This window comes from Hyla sarda, chromosome 2, assembly GCF_029499605.1.
Source record: "Hyla sarda isolate aHylSar1 chromosome 2, aHylSar1.hap1, whole genome shotgun sequence".
Lineage (NCBI taxonomy): Eukaryota > Metazoa > Chordata > Amphibia > Anura > Hylidae > Hyla > Hyla sarda.
The window spans coordinates 170239534-170260749 of record NC_079190.1 but is presented as its reverse complement, the minus strand read 5'-3'; the positions used below and the strand labels follow the sequence as shown (position 1 = coordinate 170260749).

At 37.1% G+C, this 21216-nt stretch overlaps 1 protein-coding gene across 2 annotated transcripts in view; it reads left to right on the top strand.

Annotated features, from left to right (window-relative positions):
- The window catches only part of NALF1 (NALCN channel auxiliary factor 1), a 603144-nt gene that overhangs the window by 473975 nt on the left and 107953 nt on the right, over positions 1-21216 (top strand). The window lies entirely within an intron of this gene.

Below are 21216 nucleotides of genomic sequence, written 5' to 3'. Positions count from 1 at the left end.
ACTCTCAGCTTGTACAGTCTGTCAGCGCATGCTGGGAGTTGTAGTTTTGCAACAGCTGGATGTCCCCCCCAATGTGAATGTACAGGGTACACTCACATGGGCGGAGGTTTACAGTAAGTATCGGGCTGCAAGTTTGAGCTGCAGCAAATTTTCTGCAACAGCTCAAACTGCCAGCGAGAAACTACTGTGAACCCCCGCCCGTGCGACTGTACCCTAAAAACACTACACTACACTACCAAAAAATAAAATAAAAAGTAAAAAACACTACATATACACATACCCCTCCCCTCCCCCATTAAAAATGAAAAACGTCTGGTACGCTACGGTTTCCAAAACGACAACTCCCAGTATTGTCGGACAGCCGTTTACAACAGCTGGAGGCCCCCTGTTTGGAAATCACTGGCGTAGAATTCCCCTATGTCCACCCCTATGCAATCCCTAATTTAGGCCTCAAATACGCATGGCGCTCTCACTTTGGAGCCCTGTCGTATTTCAAGGCAACAATTAAGGGTCACATATGGGGTATCGCCATACTCGGGAGAAATTGTGTTACAAATTTTGGGGGGTATTTTCTGCTTTTACCCTTTTTAAAAATGTAAAATTTTTGGGAAAAGAAGCATTTTTTTTTTTTTTTTTTACATTTGCAATAGTCGTGAAACGACTGTGGGGTATTAAGGTTCACTTAACCCCTTGTTACATTCCCCGAGGGCTCTAGTTTCCAAAATGGTATGCCATGTGTTTTTTTTTTGCTGTCCTGGCACCATAGGGGCTTCCTAAATGCGGCATGCCGCCAGAGCAAAATTTGCTTTCAAAAAGCCAAATGTGACTCCTTCTCTTCTGAGACCTGTAGTGCGCCAGCAGAGCACTTTTTACCCCCATATGGGGTGTTTTCTGAATCGGGAGAAATTGGGCTTAAAATTTTGGGGGGGTATTTTCTGCTTTAATCCTTTGTATAAATGTAATTTTTTTGGGAAACCAAGCATTTTAGGTAAATTTTTTTATTTTTTTTTTACATATGCAAAAGTCGTGAAACACCTGTAGGGTATTAAGGTTCATTTAACCCCTTGTTACATTCCCCGAGGGGTCTAGTTTCCAAAATGGTATGCCATGTGTTTTTTTTTTGCTGTCCTGGCACCATAGGGGCTTCCTAAATGCGGCATGCCCCCAGAGCAAAATTTCCTTCAAAAAAGCCAAATGTGACTCCTTCTCTTTGAGACTTGTAGTCCGCCAGCAGAGCACTTTTCACCCCCATATGGGGTGTTTTCTGAATCGGGAGAAATTGGGCTTCAAATTTTGGGGGGGTATTTTCTGCTATTACCCTTTTTAAAAATGTAAAACTTTTGGGAAACCAAGCATTTTAGGTAAAAATATATATATATATTTTTTTACATATGCAAAAGTCGTGAATCACCTGTGGGGTATTAAGGTTCACATTACCCCTTGTTACGTTCCTCGAGGGGGCTAGTTTCCAAAATGGTATGCCAAATGTTTTTTTTTTTGCTGTTCTGGCACCATAGGGGCTTCCTAAAGGTGACATGCCCCCCAAAAACCATTTGACGCTCCTTCCCTCCTGAGCCCTCTACTGCGCCCACCGAACAATTTACATAGACATATGAGGTATGTGCTTACTCAAGAGAAATTGGGTTTCAAATACAAGTAAAAATTTTCTCCTTTTTACCCCTTGCAAAAATTCAAAAATTGGGTCTACAAGAACATGCGAGTGTAAAAAATGAAGATTGTGAATTTTCTCCTTCACTTTGCTGCTATTCCTGTGAAACCCCTAAAGGGTTAAAACGCTGACTGAATGTCATTTTGAATACTTTGGGGGGTGCAGTTTTTATAATGGGGTCATTTATGGGGTATTTCTAATATGAAGACCCTTCAAATCCACTTCAAACCTGAACTGGTCCCTGAAAAAAAGCGAGTTTCAAAATTTTGTGAAAAATTGGAAAATTGCTGCGGAACTTTAAAGCCCTCTGGTGTCTTCCAAAAGTAAAAACTCATCAATTTTATGATGCAAACATAAAGTAGACATATTGTATATGTGAATAATAAAAAAAAATTTTGGGAATATCCATTTTCCTTACAAGCAGAGAGCTTCAAAGTTAGAAAAATGCTAAATTTTCAAATTTTTCATCAAATTTTGGGATTTTTCACCAAGAAAGGATGCAAGTTACCAAAAAATTTTACCAATAAGTTAAAGTAGAATATGTCACGAAAAAACTATCTCGGAATCAGAATGATAACTAAAAGCATTCCAGAGTTAATAATGTTTAAAGTGACAGTGGTCAGATTTGCAAAAAATGGCCGAGTCCTTAAGGTGAAAAAGGGCTCAGTCCTTAAGGGGTTAAACATACTAATTTGGTTAAAAAGTTTGCGGGTTTTTTTAAGCGCAACAGTAATAGAAATGTATAATCATGGGTATGATTTTAATCGTATTGACCCAGAGAATAAAAAACACATGTCTGTTTTACCATAAATTGTACGGCGTGAAAACAAAACCTTCCAAAATTTGCAAAATTGCGGTTTTCTTTTTAATTTCCCCACACAAATAGTATTTGTTTGGTTGCGCCAAACATTTTATGGTAAACTGAGTGATGGCTTTACAACGGACAACTGGTCGCACAAAAAAAAAAGCCCTCATACTAGTCTGTGGATGAAAATATAAAAGAGTTATGATTTTTTGAAGGGGAGAAAGAAAAAACAAAAACATAAAAATAAAATTGTCTGAGTCCTTAAGGTCCAAATGGGCTGAGTCCTTAAGGGGTTAAAGGCCATGAACACCATTGGGCAGTTTTTTTTTTTTTTGTTAATCTGATTGCAAATTGAAAATGAAGCAATTTTCCAAATAGTCTTTTTATAAAATGTCTACCAATTAGCTGCTACTCAAACAAAGGTGAGTCAATCAGGTTATCATAGACTTTATGCTCTCCTAGTGTAAGAAAGAACAGCAGAGAGTGGTTTCAGAGCAGCTCAGATTGTAGAACAGGGGGCAGATAAACCCTTTAGGACAGCTCACATAGGCTGGACAAAGCGAGAATAGAGCAGATGAAAGCAGTCTGTGAGGGAGAACCATATAGGCTGTGTACAGAGAAAATATAAAGCTCATGTAGAATACTTTACATGTTGCAGAAGCAAAAGTAGGCAATATTTTTAATAAAGACTATGACGTGAATGTTTTTTTGCTCCATAAATAAGTACAAAGCAAGAATAAAAAAAGTTTTTTCAAGAAATGTGTCTATAGCCTTTTAAGCAGAACTCAGTTGGGAGTTTTTCTTCTTCTAACTATGGTCTTTGTGTGTGAGATATAAAAAAAAAAGCTACTAATAAATCTACTAACCTCAAGCTGTCCCAGGTGCCTCTGGTGTCCTGCTCCAGTCCCCTGCACCAATCTTCTATCTGAGCTGCAGCGTGACTATCGTCTACAGAAGCAACAAGCCCAATTTATCATACTACAGCTCAACGAATCGCTGGCCAAGGCGTGACATGGCTGTGGCCAACAATTCCCTAAGCTGCAGTATAACACATTGGGCCTGGGTGCTACTGTAGACAATAGTAACACTGTGGCTCAGGAAGACAATCACTCCAGGGGACCAAAGCAGGACACAGGAGGCACTGCGGGAGCGCTAGAAAAAAGTAAATGTTTATATTTTTATATCTCACATAGTGGCCCTAGTTACAAAAGGAAAAGCCTCCCTACGGAGTTCTCCTTTAAGTTTATTTTATGTAGGAGGAGCTCAATGCATATTTATTACTTAGAAGCAGATCCCGTAGTTGTTGTTCTTTCAGTAAATAAATAAGGACAAGCTAAAGTTTAGCTTGTTTCCCAAAGGATGTGAACCAGAAACAGTAAAAAAAAAAAATGTTTCTGTAACAGACCTCTTTATATGGAGCTTCTACATATAGCAAAGGTTAATTCAGAATCATTCATATTACTTGTGTACCTTAGAGTCACTTGTTATTGTATAAATATTGGGTTTCATAAGATAAATGCCTTTATAAGCTCAAATGAATAATTTTCCATGAAAAATGGAACATACTTTACTTGCCAACAAAGATGTAACACCTGAATCATGTGGGAATTATATTACACATCTCTGATAAGGTTATACATGGTGATTAAACTGGCAAGTTCACCAAAGGGCTTATGCAAACTCCAAAAATCAATTTATGATAGGCTTTGTATGATTCAGTCTGAAAATACTTTACAAGATAGATAGTGTCCTAGATTTTTGTATTTCGTGCTTATGGGAATTTTGTAAATAATCTTCTGCTCTAATTTGTGTTTGTTTTATTGCGGTGTGTGTTATTTTACCCTTCAATCGCATTTTTGTTGGGATTAATATTTGTATTTACAATTACCCTTCTCTATAGTTATATGGGTCAATAATTTAATCTTGACATAGTGCAAATGTATAACTTGTCTTATCTAGATGTTACAGGCCACAGCTGTTTGGAGCTGTTGTATGCGGATGAACAGGTCACTGTCTTATTATACTCTACATGGATTTATAAAGACAAAAGCATCATAATCTAGAATATTATTCATTCTTTATTTGACTTACTTTTTTGTTAAATAGACCTAATCGAATTACAAATTTCTTAAAGATAGGACTGTATCTGTCTTGTAAGCAATTTATAGTGTACATATTTCATTTCATTGCTCTTTCATGCATATAGTTTTATCAAAATGTTTAAGAAAGCAGTTTGTATATGTGAATACAAGAAAATTAATTTGCAAAGGAAAATGCTACACTAAAACATAATACTGTAATAAATACACACACACATATATTGGACATATATTGGACACATATATATACATAAATTGGACATAATGTCACATCAAACTGCAAAAATGGGCAGGACAAATTATTGCCACCCTTTTTAAAATTGTGGAAAAATAAGAATGTTTCAAGCATGTGATGCGCCTTTAAACTCACCTGGGGGAAGTAACAGGTGTGGGCAATATAAAAATCTCACCTGAAAGCAGATAAAAAGGACAGAAGTTCACTTAGTCTTTGCATTGTGTGTCTTAATGGACAACAGTAAGAGGAGAAGAGAACTGTCTGAGGACTTGAGAACCAAAATTGTGGAAAAATATCAACAATCTCAAGGTTACATGTCCATCTCCAGAGATCTAGATTTGCATTTGTCCACAGTGTGCAACATTATCAAGAAGTTTGCAACTCAGGGCACTGTAGCTAATCTCCCTGGCCATGGACGGAAGAGAAAAATTGATGAAAGGTGTAAACGCAGGATAGTCCGGATGGTGGATAAGCAGCCCCAAACAAGTTCCAAATATATTCAAGCTGCCCTGCAAGTTCAGAGAGCATCAGTGTCAGCAAAAACTATCTGTCGACATTTAAATTAAATGAAACGCTATCGCAGGAGACCCAGGAGGACCCCACTGCTGACACAGAGACATAAAAAAGCAAGACTACATTTTGCCAAAATGAACTTGAGTAAGCCAAAATCCTTCTGGGAAAACATCTTGTGGACAGATGAGACCAAGATAGAGCTTTTTGGTAAAGGACATCATTCTACTGTTTACCGAAAACGGAAGGAGGCCTACAAAGAAAAGAACACAGTACCTACAGTGAAATATGGTGGAAGTTCAATGATGTTTGGGGGTTGTTTTGCTGCCTCTGGCACTGGGTGTCTTGAATGTGTGCAAGGCATCATGAAATCTGAGGATTACCAACAGATTTTGGGTCTCACTGTACAGCCTAGTGTCAGAAAGCTGGGTTTGCGTCTGAGATCTTGGGTCTTCCAGCAGGACAGTGACCCCAAACATACGTCAAAAAGCACCCAGAAATGGATGGCAACAAAGTGCTGGAGAGCTCTGAAGTGGAGTCAAGATCTTAATCCCATTGAATAACTGTGGAGACATCTAAAAGTTGCTGTTGGGAAAAGGCGCCCTTTCAATAAGAGAGACCCCGAGCAGTTTGCAAAGGAAGAATGGTCCAACATTCTGGCTGGGAAGTGTAAGAGGCGCATAGAGATACTAAATGTAGACTTACCAGGCTAGGGTAGAGAGGGAATATGTTCAGTTATTACCCGAGAAATCACGAAAAACATTTCCATTTCAATATTTATTAATAAATATAAAGCAAATAGAATAATAATTCAAGACATTGAGTTATGTACATTATACATAGGTATATTGAAGCAGCCCCAATAAGGAAATGGGTAGATAACTAGACCTGTTCTTGCCCTAGTCTTGCCCCTGTCCTTGTGACCTGGGCCTACACCGGAACCTCCTTGTTGTCCCTAGGCTAGGTCAGGGATACAGAGAGTAGGGCTGATACACAGGTACAGTATAGCTGCATAGAGAGTATTCCCATATGATAACATAATACATACAATCCGCAGTGGGAAATTATTGATCAACATGTGTCAGTTATAGTGGCAGACAGAATCCGTGGGTGTTCCCCAGGGGTAATATTCAGTATTCAAAGGTATGTACAAATATATCTTTGTAGACTTGAAAAACAACAGATATATTTATGCATATATAAAATAAAAACATATACATCCATTCTATTATTCTATTTGCTTTATGTGGTTTATTAATAAATATCTAAATGGAAATGTTTTTCGTGATTTCTCTGAGAAGTGTAAGAAACTTATTGATGGTTATAGGAAGCGACTGATTTCAGTTCTTTTTTCCTAAGGGTGTGCGCAGAAATATTAAGTTAAAGGTGCCAATAAATTTGTCCAGCCCATTTTTGGAGTTTGGTGTGACATTATGTCCAATTAGCTTTTTTTCTCCCTTTTTTGGTTTAGTTCTAAGACACACAAAGGGAATAAACATGCATATACCAAAACGTGTTACTGCAATCCTTTTCTGCGAGAAATACTTCATTTGCTTGAAAAATTTCAGGGGTGCCAACATTTATGGCCATGACTGAATATGGAAATTATCATAGCTGTTTTTCCTGGGCTGTTCTACAAGACAGTACAGTTTACCCTAAGCACTGCTTGGGCCACAGTTCAGTTTAAGTGCAGGTAGTAATAGAGATGTAGTAGCCGCCAACCTTATCATCAGCGCACAATATTATTTGCATCTAGTGCCACAATATACAAGTGTACTGTACAGTATTGCACTGGATATGCTGCAACTTCAGAGAAAAGTCAGATAGCCACATGACAGTAGTGGTGCAAGTCTAACAGGTGCTAACTAATAACCCACCTGATAACCCACCAGAAACTGAGATAAAAAGGAGGCATGGGAAAGAGACAGACTTGGCACTACCTAATTGTTCCACTATAGTGTACCTGAAGTATAACCACAGCCTACTGGTAGCTATAGTACATTTCCAAGAGAGTGGTTGATGGTAATCACAATCACATGTCCTGTACTGTAACAGCCATGTTTATAATCCTTAGTCCAGGAACAAAATGTAAAATCTAAAAACGCTCTGCCCCTTTAACTGTGTAACCCAATCATGAGAGTAGCTACTCCTCCTACAAACAAATCAATAGCTTTGTGGGTGTGGCCATGCTGACTAGCAGGTGTGTTGTATTCACAGTATGTTGTAAAGTTGTAGAGCACACAGTTGTAGCTGTACGACTTACAAATTGTTCTGTCACCCGAGGTGCATAAGAGCTAAAATAGAGTAAAATAAATATTGGGCATAATATCGGTAAATAGTGGAGGTCCCTCTCACCTCCACTACATGCAGCCTTCAGTAATAAAGTTTTCTCTTGGCTCTTGTGCCTCTTCTCTTCCTCTTTGAGTATTTCAGTCCATCTTTCTCCTCTTCCTTCTCAATTCATTTCTTTGTCCTTTAAAATTATAAAATTGTTTCTCTTCTTGCCTCCAAGGATGTACACAACATTGAGGTAACATGTGGTTACTATGGGATCCATAGATAAAGGAGACCTGTTTTGGTTGTTCCTGTTCCAATGCAGAACAGCTATCTCTAGGGAACTGCAGTACAAGCAAATTAATAGAGTAGGTATCGACCAATGGGCCATAGAAAGCAAGGGGGAATAAACACCAGATCTTTCTCTCCTGAGGGGAAAAATCAGTTGCCATTATAGGGGGAGGGGGATATCAATATTTATTATAGGGCATCCTTTTTTTCTATGTACACCATTGCATGCCTCATCTCTGCTCTATGCCCCCTTTAAAAAAAATGTATTTGGTCCCTTCATGCCTCCCTTCCTCCTCCTCTTCGTCTCCAATAAACTGTAATAAGGATTATTTCTGTTCTCTTATCTTCTTTCTCCTGCTCTGCTCTGGGATCATGAGTTCAATCCTCCAGTCTGATTTTTTTTCAAATTTTTTTTATTATAACAAAAAAACACCCCAACTACAAGAAACGAAAAGAAACAACTATAATAAATATAAATGTTTATTTAATACATAACATAACATTGGTGACAATAGTCTGTGTCAGTAGTTTGGGAAGCTTTAGGAGGTTTTCTCTGCAAGTGAGAAATTTATTGTATTTTGAAAGTGGGAATTTTTTTTCTAAATAACTGAGAATAATATGTTTCCACCCATATCGAAGTTTTTGTTTATTGAGAATCTAACAGTTTTCTCTGTTCAGCCTGAAAAAAAACAGCTGTTATTTTTTTCAACTTAAAAAAAAAAAAGACAACCAGTACACCATAGGTTAAGTCTGTATTAAGCTTCAGCTTACATTAAAACAATCCTTTTTGCAGATTTAAATTAGTAAAGTCAACAGATGTTGTAAACAAATGAGAAATGTAATATTGTGTTACCTTGTAAGAGGCATCATATACGGTACTTCTGCCATTCCACTGCTAATTCTAGGCTCCTGCACGTTACTAAATTCTAATAATCTCTTTGTAATTTATCTAAATTATTTTAATATGAAGGAATCACCCATAACGTTAACCCTCCTTCATATCTATCAGTGGCGTAAATAGAAAAAAGGGGGCCCCAAAGCAAATATCCAAATGGGCCATCTAGCACATGACATTTTTTGATACTGACATGGTTAATCTTAAAGAATTAGAAACAAATGATTTTGCCAACCATTCTATTGCAGCTTGTGCACTTTCCTAGAGTAAGAAATGTCAATCCATGGTCCACAAAAAAACAAGAAAAAATAAATAAAAATAATAATAATAATAATAATAATAATAATAATAATATATATATATATATATATATATATATATATATATATATATATATATATGTATATATGTTTTTCTGGTCATTAGAATGCTGCAGGAAAAATTTCAGAACCAACTTGGGAAATGTGCTCATTGACAATGTTGTACCATATCTTTGCACTTATTAGGCAGTAACTGTATTTTGCTGATAATGCACTCATCTCAGCCCAAAGATATGGCCCAGATACAGCTACTTAAATCCACACTTTGTATCTAGCATTACACTGGAATGAGTTATTAACAAAAAGAATAAAAAATAAATAAAAATCTTAGAAGCAATACATTCCAACAAAAAGAAAAACGTACAGCATGAACATTACATGCTGTGCGAGTCCAAGTCTGGATACATTTGGTCTGGCACTATGTACACAGACAAGGGCACAAACTTAGATGAAGAATTTATGGACTTACTTATTTCATCTAAAATTGTTATGGCTGTAATAAAATCACTCTTGGACAAAGGTTACTGCCTTACAACAGGCAATCATTATACTTCACCGCAATTAGCCAACCTGCTTGTAAAACACAAAACAGACGTTTATGGAACTATGAAAAGAAAACTCGGGAATGGAAACAGTAAAATTTTAAAGGAGTAGTGCGACGAAAATAACTTATCCCCTATCCAAAGGAAAGGGGATAAGATATAGATCAGCGTTAATGCCGGGAACCGCCGATTGGGCCGATGCCCAGTATTAACGAAAGTGTCCTGGCAGCTCAGCACAGCTGATCGGGACCATCGCGATGTCCTGATCAGCTGAGAGGATGGTGGGAGGGTCCTTACCTGCCTCCTCGCCATCCGATCGGTGCTCTGCTTCTCCCAGCCTGCCATTCAGGCTGGAGCAGCAGAGCACCGATAACACTGATCAATGCTATGCTATGGCATAAAAAAAAAAAATAAAGTGTTGGAAAAAAAAGTTTCAAGTGAATTATTCCCTTCCTAATAAAAATTTGAATCCCCCCTTTCCATTAAAAAAAAAAAAATAAGGAAATAAAAATAATCATATGTGGTACTGCCGCATGTGTAAATCTCTCAACTATTAAAATATATGTAAATAAACCGCACCGTCGATCGCATACACATAAAAAATACCAAAGACCAAAATTGTGCATTTATGGTCACTTCTTCACTTCACTTCATACTTTTTTTTTTTTTATAAAAAGCTATCAAAAAGTCTCATCAAAACAAAATCAAAATGGTACCAGTAAAATCTAAAGACCATGGCACAAAAAAATTGCCCTCATACATCCCCGTATGCGGAAAAATAAAAAAGTTATAGGGGTCTGAAGATTACAATTTTAACCCCTTAACGATTGTATATTTACATTCTGTGCCAGCTCCTGCGATATGACGGGGGGTCACCCTGCATCCTATCGAGTCAGTCCTGGCAGCTAATGACCTGTGGCTAATTCCGGACATCTCCGATCGCTGTGAGGCCCAGTATTAACCCTTCAGATGCAGCAATCAAAGTTGAAACCATGGTGTTCCGATCAGCTGTTAGAACACGAGGAGGGTCCCTACCTTCCTCCTCATTGTCCGAGATCCAGGCAGGAGCAGTGAAGCGCTGATAACACTGATAAATGCTATGCTATGACATAGCATTGATCAGTGTCTGCAATCAATGTACTCCATGTTATAGCCCCCTAATAGCCCCCCCCTAAAAAAATAATTAATAAATGTGATTTAACACCTTACCTTATAAAAGTTTGAATCACCCCCTTTTGCCATTAAAAATTTCCCATGTAAAAAATATATATATGTAAACATATGTGGTATCGCCGCATGCGTAAATATCTGAACTATAAAAATATATTGTTAATTAAACTGCATGGTCAATGGCATACACCTAAAAAAAATCCAAAGCCCAAAATAGTGTATTTTTGGTAACTTTTTATACCATCAAAATGTGAATAAAAGGCGATAAAAAAAAGTCTGATCAAAACACAAATGGTACAAATGAAAACTTCAGATCATGGTGCAAAAAATTTGCCCTACCTGTATGCGGAAAAATTAAAAAAATGATAGGGGTCAGAAAAGGACATTTTTAAACGTATTAATTTTCGTGCATGTAGTTATGATTTTTTCCAAAAGTAGAACAAAATCAAACCTATATAAGTAGGGTATCATTTTAATTGTATGGACCTACAAAATAAAGATAAGGTGTCATATTTACCGAAAAATGCACTGCGTAGAAATGGAAGCCCCCAAAAATTTTTTAAAAATTTTGTCCAACAAATATTTTTTTTTCGGTTTTGCCATAGACTTTTGGGCAAAATGACTGATGTCATTACAAAGTAGAATTGGTGGCGCAAAAAACAAGCCATCTTATGTGTCTGTAGGTGCAAAATTATAAGGGTTATGATTTTTAAAAGGTAAGGAGGAAAAAAACGAAAGTGGAAAAACGCGGAGTCCTTAAGGGGTTAAACATACAAATTTTGGTGCATGTAGTTAACAATTTTTTTAAAGTAGTAAAATCAAATAAATCCTACATAAATTGGGTATCCTTGTAACTGTATGGACCTACAGAATAAAGATAAGGTGTCATTCTCACTGAAAAGTGCACTGCGTAGAAATGGAAGCCCCCAAAACTTACAAAACGGCAGGGTTTTTTTTAAGTTCACCCCACAAATAATTTTTTTTTGTTTTGCCACAGATTATGTTATAAAATAAGTGATGGCATTACAAAGTACAATTGATGACACAAAAAACAAGCCCTTATATGGGTCTGTAGGTGCAAAATTTAAGTTGAAAGGGGAGGAGGAAAAAACGAAAGTGCAAAAACGAAAATTGGCCTGGTCCTTAAGGTCAAAATGGGCTTGGTCCCCAAGGGGTTAAAGAGGCAAGTTTGTATAAGAGGTTTTCATAATGTAAGATATATATCTACATGTAAGATAGATATCTGCCTGTTATCCACAGTTCACAATAGACAACTAATCAAAGTCAGAAAAATGACAAAATAAAGCAAAAATGGAAATCTATAATGGATTAAACCTGTATTATTTGGTATATGGATAGGTTAGAATAGCAGCACCTCACAAGTTATAGATGTAGAACCCATCATCATGTGAATTGTAGAGGTACATCTTGCTCCCACAATGTATCACATCTTATACCTGGTCTAGAAAATGGGGAGTGAGTGACAATTCATACAGAACTGCATGCATCATAGCTTATTGCATTTTCTGGTCAGGCTGCTCTAGCACCCCGCCTTGCAAATGTGTATTGACCTGTATCTGTGAAGCAAATGCATCACAAATACATTACAGACGCAGAGATTCTGGGGATAAACTCTTGTGGTGTGCTACACTAATAGTATAGTGTGCTATGGACACAGAATAATGTATCTAGTAATAATCTGTATCTTGTTAAAAAAAAATGGGGCTAAATTGTTGTACATTGCCTTAGAAATTAGTTGTGTACAGTAAAAAAAAGGTGACCTTCAAAAAAAAAGGTGACCTTCAGTTGAAGATGAAATTTATCAATTTTTATTTACTGTAAATAATATGTTGATGAACATCTAGTTCATCACCATAATTTTCAAGAAAAAAAAATGTATTGTAAAAAAATAAAAACAACCAGTGCAAAGTATACTATAAAATGTAGCAAGAGTCATAAAGCAAACAAAAGAGAATCTATCATCTACTGTTCACCATGTGATCTCGAGCTTTGTACAATTCAATTCTTCCAGGTATACCACACTGAACTATAATTTTAGTGTTTTTCCTATTCCTACCTATTGATAAATCTGTGAACTCAATATCTATATTACTATTATTTTTGTCAATATTGTCACAAATAAAGTGGCTTATTATGGTTTATTAACGTATTATTTAAAATAAAAAGTAATCTTAGGTGAAAGCTAATTTGGCTGCCCCTTGACCCTGCCCATTGGCTCTGCCCTTTCACACGCCCCACCTTACTACTGGGGTGTTACACTGTAACAAGCCTCTTCCTCATACCATCACCATAGTACTGGGGTGATAAACTGTAACAAACCTCCTTATCATGTAATCACCTTACTAGGGTGACACACTGTAACAAACCTCTTTCTTATGTAATCTCCTTACTACTGGGGTGACACACTGTAAAAAAAAAAACTCCTCCTCATGTAATTACCTTACCACTGGGATGACACACTGTAACAATCCTCCTCCTCATTTAATCTCCTTACTATTGGGATGACACATTGTAACAAACCTCCTCCTTATGTAATCACCTTACTTCTGGGATGACACACTGTAACAAACCTCCTCCTCATGTAATTACCTTACTACTGGGGTGACACTGTGGTGCTGGCTGGATGGGGGGGGGTTCAAATGCTAGCTGGCTACTAACTTTCTTGCAGCGTGCAAAGCGGCACCCCCATCAAGAGGGCGCTCTAGGCGGCTGCCTATTTTGCCTACAGGCAGAACCGGCCCTGCTCAAACTTATGTGATGAATAAAGTTAAATGTATGTTTCCAACATCTGACATAAATCTGACATAAATCTATTACATATCCAAATAACCATAATAACCTGATGTATGAATTTTAAATAAAGCTATGGCAAAGTTGCATTTTCCTAAACGTTTGCATTTTGTAGAGAAAATAAAATGTCTCATGAAGGTACATAAAGGAAAATATAGAAAATGATGACCTCTAGAACACACAAAGAGAAAACATTTTACTGGTCCTTAAAGTTAACATTGGCTGGGTCGGTTAAGAAACACTAAAGGCACCTGAGTTATGGGTCAACTATATTTACAGACAAAAAGTTCTACAGTAAGGGACATTTTCAGGAGTTCTTTTTCAATTTTAATGTAACTGTTAGGGGCTTAAGACATCAATGTGAAGAGAAATCTTATTGGTGTTCCTGTCATATCAACAAAGACAACATAAAAATCTTATTTGAAAAGACGGATAAAATAAACTGACAACAATTCTCTGCTGGAGAGACCTGAAAATGAATTGCGGATCAGATTAATCCCTAGGGCACCGATTGAAGGGCTTCCCCGTATCACGCAGTATGAGTAAATGTACTGAGCAATGTCTGCTTGTTGCCAAAGGCAATAAAAAAAATCCTCAATGTACAAGTGGCAAATTTTACGAGCTTCAGTTTTATTTGAGAGGACTAGCCCAAAAGTGCAGATTATTAGCCACATAGTTTCTTACCAATTTAGTACAAGTACAGTCTGTGGTAGTTAAACTGTCATCAAGATGAATAATAAATGTAAATCAATATTTGTACTTGAAAATAAAGGACATATTTTGGCATATACTAAAGAGTTATAAGGTGCATTTCTTATAAATAGGCAAATAAGCTTTTGCCAATTTACTGTGTGTACAGTGAAACCTGTCATTTGATGCATTATATTTACTTTATATATTGGGAATATAACCCAATGCTTTTATCCACCCAATTCCCACAGCCTGGTCTTCTTGTTATTTTCCTGTGAGTAATGCTCTGTTATTTTAATCAAAATTTAACACAAGACAACCAGTAAACAATAGGTTAAGTCTGTATTAAGCTTCCGCTTACATTACAACAATCCTTTTAGCAGATTTAAATTAGTAAAGTCAAGAGATGTCATGAACAAATGAGAAATTCAATTGTGTGTTACATTGTAAGAGGCATCATATAATACTTCTGCCATTCAACTGCTTATTCTAGGCTTCTGCACGTAACTGATATTCTAATACTCAGAATAATGATCTCTTTAAAAGTTACCTGAATTAGTTTTACACGCATGGATCAGCCATCACTTTAAACCACCTTCCTATCTATCAGTGTTGAATATAGGAGAAAGGGAGCCCTGTAGCAAATATCCAAATGGGCCTCCTAGTGCCTATGGTGTTCTGCACAGTTTTTTACCGATAGGAAAAGAAACAGGACCAATCAGGACAGGGCCCTATCTTTCTAACAGCCACTTAATATCTTTGTGAGCTTACAAAATTGTTGTACAAAAATCCTTAAATAAAAAGCATGCCCCTCTGACCCAGAAGGCATTAAAGGGGTAATCCGAACGCTGTGTATGCACTGCGGGGGTCAGTCACACCCCCTTGTGACATCAAGCCACACCCCATCAATGCAAGTCTATGGGAGGGGCGTGGTAAATCCACTCCCATAGACTTGCTTTGAGGGGGCATGGCCTGAAGTTTTGAGGGGGCATGGCCGACCTCCGCAGCACACACACAGCGTTTGGAACTAAATGTTCCGAACACTGGCCAGTGGAGTACCCCTTCAAGACTTCCGAACATGTCCTGTGGTGTTTGGCATCATGTTAGCAGGAAAACCTTTACCCCTTCACGAGCCATGATGTACAGTTATATCATTCTGAGGAAGTATGGTGCAGCCTGGGGCACTATCTGAAGCTGACCCCTACTGGTCACTTTGGAGACAGTCATTTAACTGTTTAAATGCTGCAATCAATAGCAGCAAAAACTGTTTTGGAAAGCATACCTGATGGTCCAATCGGAACTCATGCAATATAATTAAGGGTGCTAAAAATAATCCCACATATAAAGTAAATGAAAACTTGAAATTTGGGGGACAGAAAGGGGATTAAATACTGTAAGTTTTAAATAGAACCCCCATGGACCAGACTGATTTTTCCTGCACATCTCAAAGATTTTGGCAGTTGGATTGAGACCTGGAAAATGTGTAAATGAACTCAGTACCCTAAACCCTTTATCATGTTTATGAAACCATGAACAATTATTACAATATGGCAGGGTGCATTATCTTGTTGAATATATTACAGCTACTGTGAATGGCTGTACTTGTTTTGCAATAATGTTAATAACATGTTGAAGGAACATTTAAATGTAGACTTGTCATCTTTTCATAGCACATCCTGGTGCCATGTCTTCCCAGGGTCAGCAAAACTCATGTACCCAAATATCCACATAATGAAGAAATAAAAAAAATAAAAAACATGATTCTACATTCTATTATCACTTACTTTATGTAGGATTGTCGTAATTCCCAGTGATCACTGCGACTTCATTCAAATTTTATTTCATGGTCTTTCTAGTTCTCTAGGGACTTTTACACTAAAATAAATGCAACCAGGGTTTCTTTTGTGGTTCACAATTCGCCAGGTTTGTTTCCTGTATTGTGTACTGTTTTAAGGATACTTAGCATATGTGCTTAAAAACTATCAACATCTGCATGTTCTTTGTATGCAAAATTGTACACGTATTTACCCGCAGTTCTCTTCTTATTTGTATGTTGAAAAATTTTAATTAAAAAAACATTTAAAAAAATATGCATTTTAGAAGCTTTAAGTGGTAAGCTCTTTTTTAAAAGCATTTTGGGCATCATACAGATGGGCTAGCCTTTACTACCCACACACATCAACAAGACCATTATGGCCCCGTCACTGGTTGTCCTCTAACTGGGTACACTCTACAAGATGTCCTGACCTAGTCACTTTATCATCACATTTTGTCTCTTGTAAAGATGCCCATCTTTTAAGCTTTCAGCAGATTAACTGATCATCGCTTGCTGATATATCCCACCCCTGATATTTTTTTCTCTACTAAGATATATTACTACGTACAAAGTTTCTTATGTTCCCTTGTACTATTGATTCATGCAAAGTTTGTTGAAAGGTTAGTGACTCTTTTAAATGGAAATGCAAATGAAAATGTAAATGGTGAAAATGTAATTAATTTTACGGTTCTCCTGATACTGAATTTGCTAAAACTGCCTAACTCAGTGGACCTTTGCAGAAATTTGGCCAATTCTTGACTAATGTACAGTGCTTTGTACATTAGTCAAGAAATGCTGGGAAGTGAAAGGAAGTAGGGATGAGTGCCAGACTTTGGCTCCAGCTAGGCACCACCCCATTGACACCTGGTTGAGAAATAAGAAGGAGATATTGCAAGTTTGACAACCACCATTACCTCCAGAAAAGATACAATTTGCTGTTATACCCTAATAGCTATCCGTAGCTCTTAACAGCAAATAGAACTGTTGAATTCCCTTTATTGCAAAGCAAGTTCTGTGGTATGGATCAGCATGCCGGGAGAACTTGGTACAGATGGTTACCACAACATGCCCTTAAAGTGACTACATTTTGGCACATTTGTGAATGTATACTGTCTTTTGCAGGACCCAAAAGCTTGGTAGATGTAATGTAATAATTTATAGACTATGTTTGACAGATTAAAATAGATGGATCTGGCATGGGCCCTCAGAGGTATACATCAGCATTCATTCTCCCAGGTTGCCAACGTATATCACAAAATTTGCAATGTATTAAGTGTGAACAGAACCTTTAGTGTTCTCTTTTGTATCTACATGTTACATACATGTAAAAATGTTGTTAATGTCTCAATCACATCTTGTAGTTTTATTAAAATCATGTATTTTTTTAGGGCTTGCTATGCTATCTTATAAAGTACATTATGCTCTATTTACTCGATATTATTGGGATTTTCCCTAATTTTTCCCAATGGGGAAAACATTTAAGCAAATGCAGTTATTGTACTTATCGATTATGGATTATTGTTTACTATAGACACCATTATGGGAAGTTGCAGAAAACCATTTTGTTTGTCACAGTTTACAATATGTGGTTTCAAAGTTCGAATATAGCCTTAGGAGCCTATTAAGAGACCCTCAATGCGCTGTTAACAATGTGATATTGTAGATAAGCGCTAGTTTACTGAGCCTACTACAAGACTCAACTACTGTGCCCAGAGGGCCACACAAACAATCGCAGGAATGACTGTTTTTGCAGCCTTTGCTGCCATAATTCATTGGTGGGACACTCCCTACTAGAGGAAATATATGTGACTGATGAAAGATGATTTTTTAGCATGGTAAAATGATGTGATTGGCCGGTGAAGGAGCATTTGTTGACTGGAGCGTTTGTTGACTGATCGCTGTCCTTATAACACAGGGTAACATAGACCTGTTCTGCTAAAATAGGCCCTGATAGCGTCTGTAATAAAACCTTAAAGCTGGCAATACAATGGGCATTTCAGATGGCCTCTTGTTTTTGATGGTTTTCTGTGAAGGTTGTCATCTTGGATGACTTATTAACATAGTAACATAGTTCATAAGGTTGAAAAAAGACCAGAGTCCATCAAGTTGAACCTATAACTCTGAGTCCCTACTGACTTGTCTGAGATAAAACAAAAGGGTGTGCTTTAACAATGCCACTCTTTTCTGATATTCCAACCCAACCACATTCTAATAAATCCTGTAATACTAATAAACTACCCATTATGATACCAGCATCTCTGTGAGAACAGATGAAACATATTAATAACGCTTGAAGAAAACCTTTCATTTTCTTATTAATAATAATAATAATAATAATAATTCTAATGGTACTTATGTGGCAAATGTCTTTTATTTTTTATTTTTTTTAAACAGTCTTAAATATATTGGATGGTTTATCCACTATAAACACAGGATGTTCTTAATATCAGAAACCCTTTGCATTATTTATTCAACGGCATTATATTGAGGAGCTGGTGACTGACGTCATCGGTCATCCGCATCTTCTATGGAAGTAGCCACAGTTCTTCTCCATTCCCACAGGCAATGAACTCACATAATACATGCAATTTTGTGCTTTACAATGACATTTCGTATCATTATCACGTTAGCAGGAAATGCCTTCATGGTTCATACTGTATACTTTGTGATTTTATAATGCACTGTAGTACATGATTGGTTAAGTTTAATAACTAGAGCTCATATAAGCAGCATATTTTATGGCAGGGCGATTATTTCGGAGCTCCTTTATTTACAGGAACATGTGTGATTTAATTATGGCTGATACTATAAAAGTAAACTATAACAAATTACCGAAATTGATTTGATGTGCTCTTTCCTTCACCTCATTGACATATTACATGGACTGATGAGCAGCTGTGCTTACATTACTTACTGTATATGAAAGTCTGTGCAGGCAGGTTCCCCAGCCGAAATCAGACTTATAACTTGGGATATATTGCCTTCTTGAGTAGACTGAAGGAATAAATAAGCAGTTGCTATATTAGCCAATCTGTCACATCCCAGCTTGGTGGGAGTAGTAAGGACAAATTTCCTGAATAATTCTTGAATAATGAGCTCTTCAACTTTCAATGACTTAATATAAATCAAATGCTCTAAAGCATCAGCATTCAGGTCATAGCATGTGTGGTGGGTGAATGATTTCTACATGTGACTTAAAGGGGTACTCCGCTGCTCAGCGTTTTGAACAAACTGTTCCGAACGCTGAAGCCGGCATCAGGAGCTTGTAACGTCATAGCCCCGCACCCTCATGATGTCACACCCTGCCTCCTCAATGCAAGACCATGGGAGGGGGCGTGATGGCTGCCACGCCCCCTCCCATAGACTTGCATTGAGGGGGCAGGGTGTGATGTCCTGAGGGGGCGGGACTATGACATCACGAGCTCCCAGCGTTGGCTCCAGCATTCAGGAACAGTTTGTTCCAAACGCTGAGCAGCAGAGTACCCCTTCAAGGGTATAGGAAATCTATCACACCAGAAGATAACATTTTTTTTTTATTTTATTTGTTGCAACAAGTTGCCAGTGACTGGAGCAGGAATTAAACTGGAAAAAAAACAACAACAAATGTCATCTAATAATGTCAAATAAATATACCAGGGCGCAAGGGTGGAGGCAGAATGTATATGTTCATTATAAAGGCCTGAAAATAAAATGTTCTCCAATGACATTATAGCTCGCCAATAAAATTAAAATATGTTTATAACAGCATTAATTATTACAAGGGTTCAGCACCAATTTTTTTTTATACTTTGTGTACTCCAAAGAACTCTCCATCTACCCATAAATAATACATGCCATAACACGTGCCATATTTTTTTGCATATTTTCCTATCCATTGAAGTCAATGGGTAGCAAAATCAGATCCATTTTTTGCTACCATTGTCTTCAGTGGGTAGGAAAATACGAAGCCGGAAATACGCAGCAAAATTTGCCACGTGTGACCCTATCCTTGCTATGCAAATTTTATATTGGTGAAGAATAAACCGATCCAACCCCTTTACTCAACGTCAAATCTGCAATGGTTAGGATGTACATACAGCTCTAAAAGTGTTCTATTCAACCCATGATCTTTTCATACATTTACACTTGTCTCCTTTATTTGTATCCTGTAGTGTGTCATTTCTTTTATAAAGGCACAATAATTAAATCAAATAGGAAATGCATATAATTATCAGGTGATTATCTGACACAAAGTTGCATAAATATTGTAAACAGTGGTTGAGAAGTGCAATTACAGGTCGCTACTGAGAGATTTTATAGTTCAGGAAATAAGCTCTTTCAATGCATGATAGTAATAATACATGTTATTATGAAAGAGAAATTAATATGATTTGCTGATAATTAAGTCAAGATGATAGAAGCTTTAATAATATCAATCTATATATTATCCATATAGGCTGTGTAGGTTTCTTCTGGGTACTCCTGTTTTCTCCCATTCTCCCAAAAAAATACTATTATAGCTTAATTGGCTTTTTATGCAATTGGCCTTATTGTGTGTGTGGGTATTGTCTCATAGGGAATTAAGATTTAGGAAAATTATACACCTGTAGTCCGGTACACATAAGATAGTATACACTACTACGTATATCAAGCACATATTATATAATAGCTTGCTAAAGAAAAGTAATTAGTATTTTTTTTTCTTAAAAAAGGTTCTAAATACGACTACAGACCATGAGATGCCTACATGTACACATCTGCTTTGAAATTTGCAGGAGGCATTGCTACTGCATGCGAACACTGTTCATTAATAAAGTCGATGGGATGGTAGATTCCAATGAATGTACCACGTGTAAATGCATTTAAACATCTACATATATAGCTGTGATAAATGAAGAGGACTTCATGCGCCTCATTGTGTAAAAAAAGTATAGAAATGCTGGCTAGGGTATCTCTTAAAGTGTAAAGGAGAAATGGGGTCTAGCCCTTTCCCGATGCATTGATCTATTGGCTTAGGAAGGTCATGTGAGCTGCAAAATTGGTAGGATTTATTCCACTATAGCAGTGGTCTCAAATTGTCGCCTTCTAGATGTTGCAAAACTTCAACTCC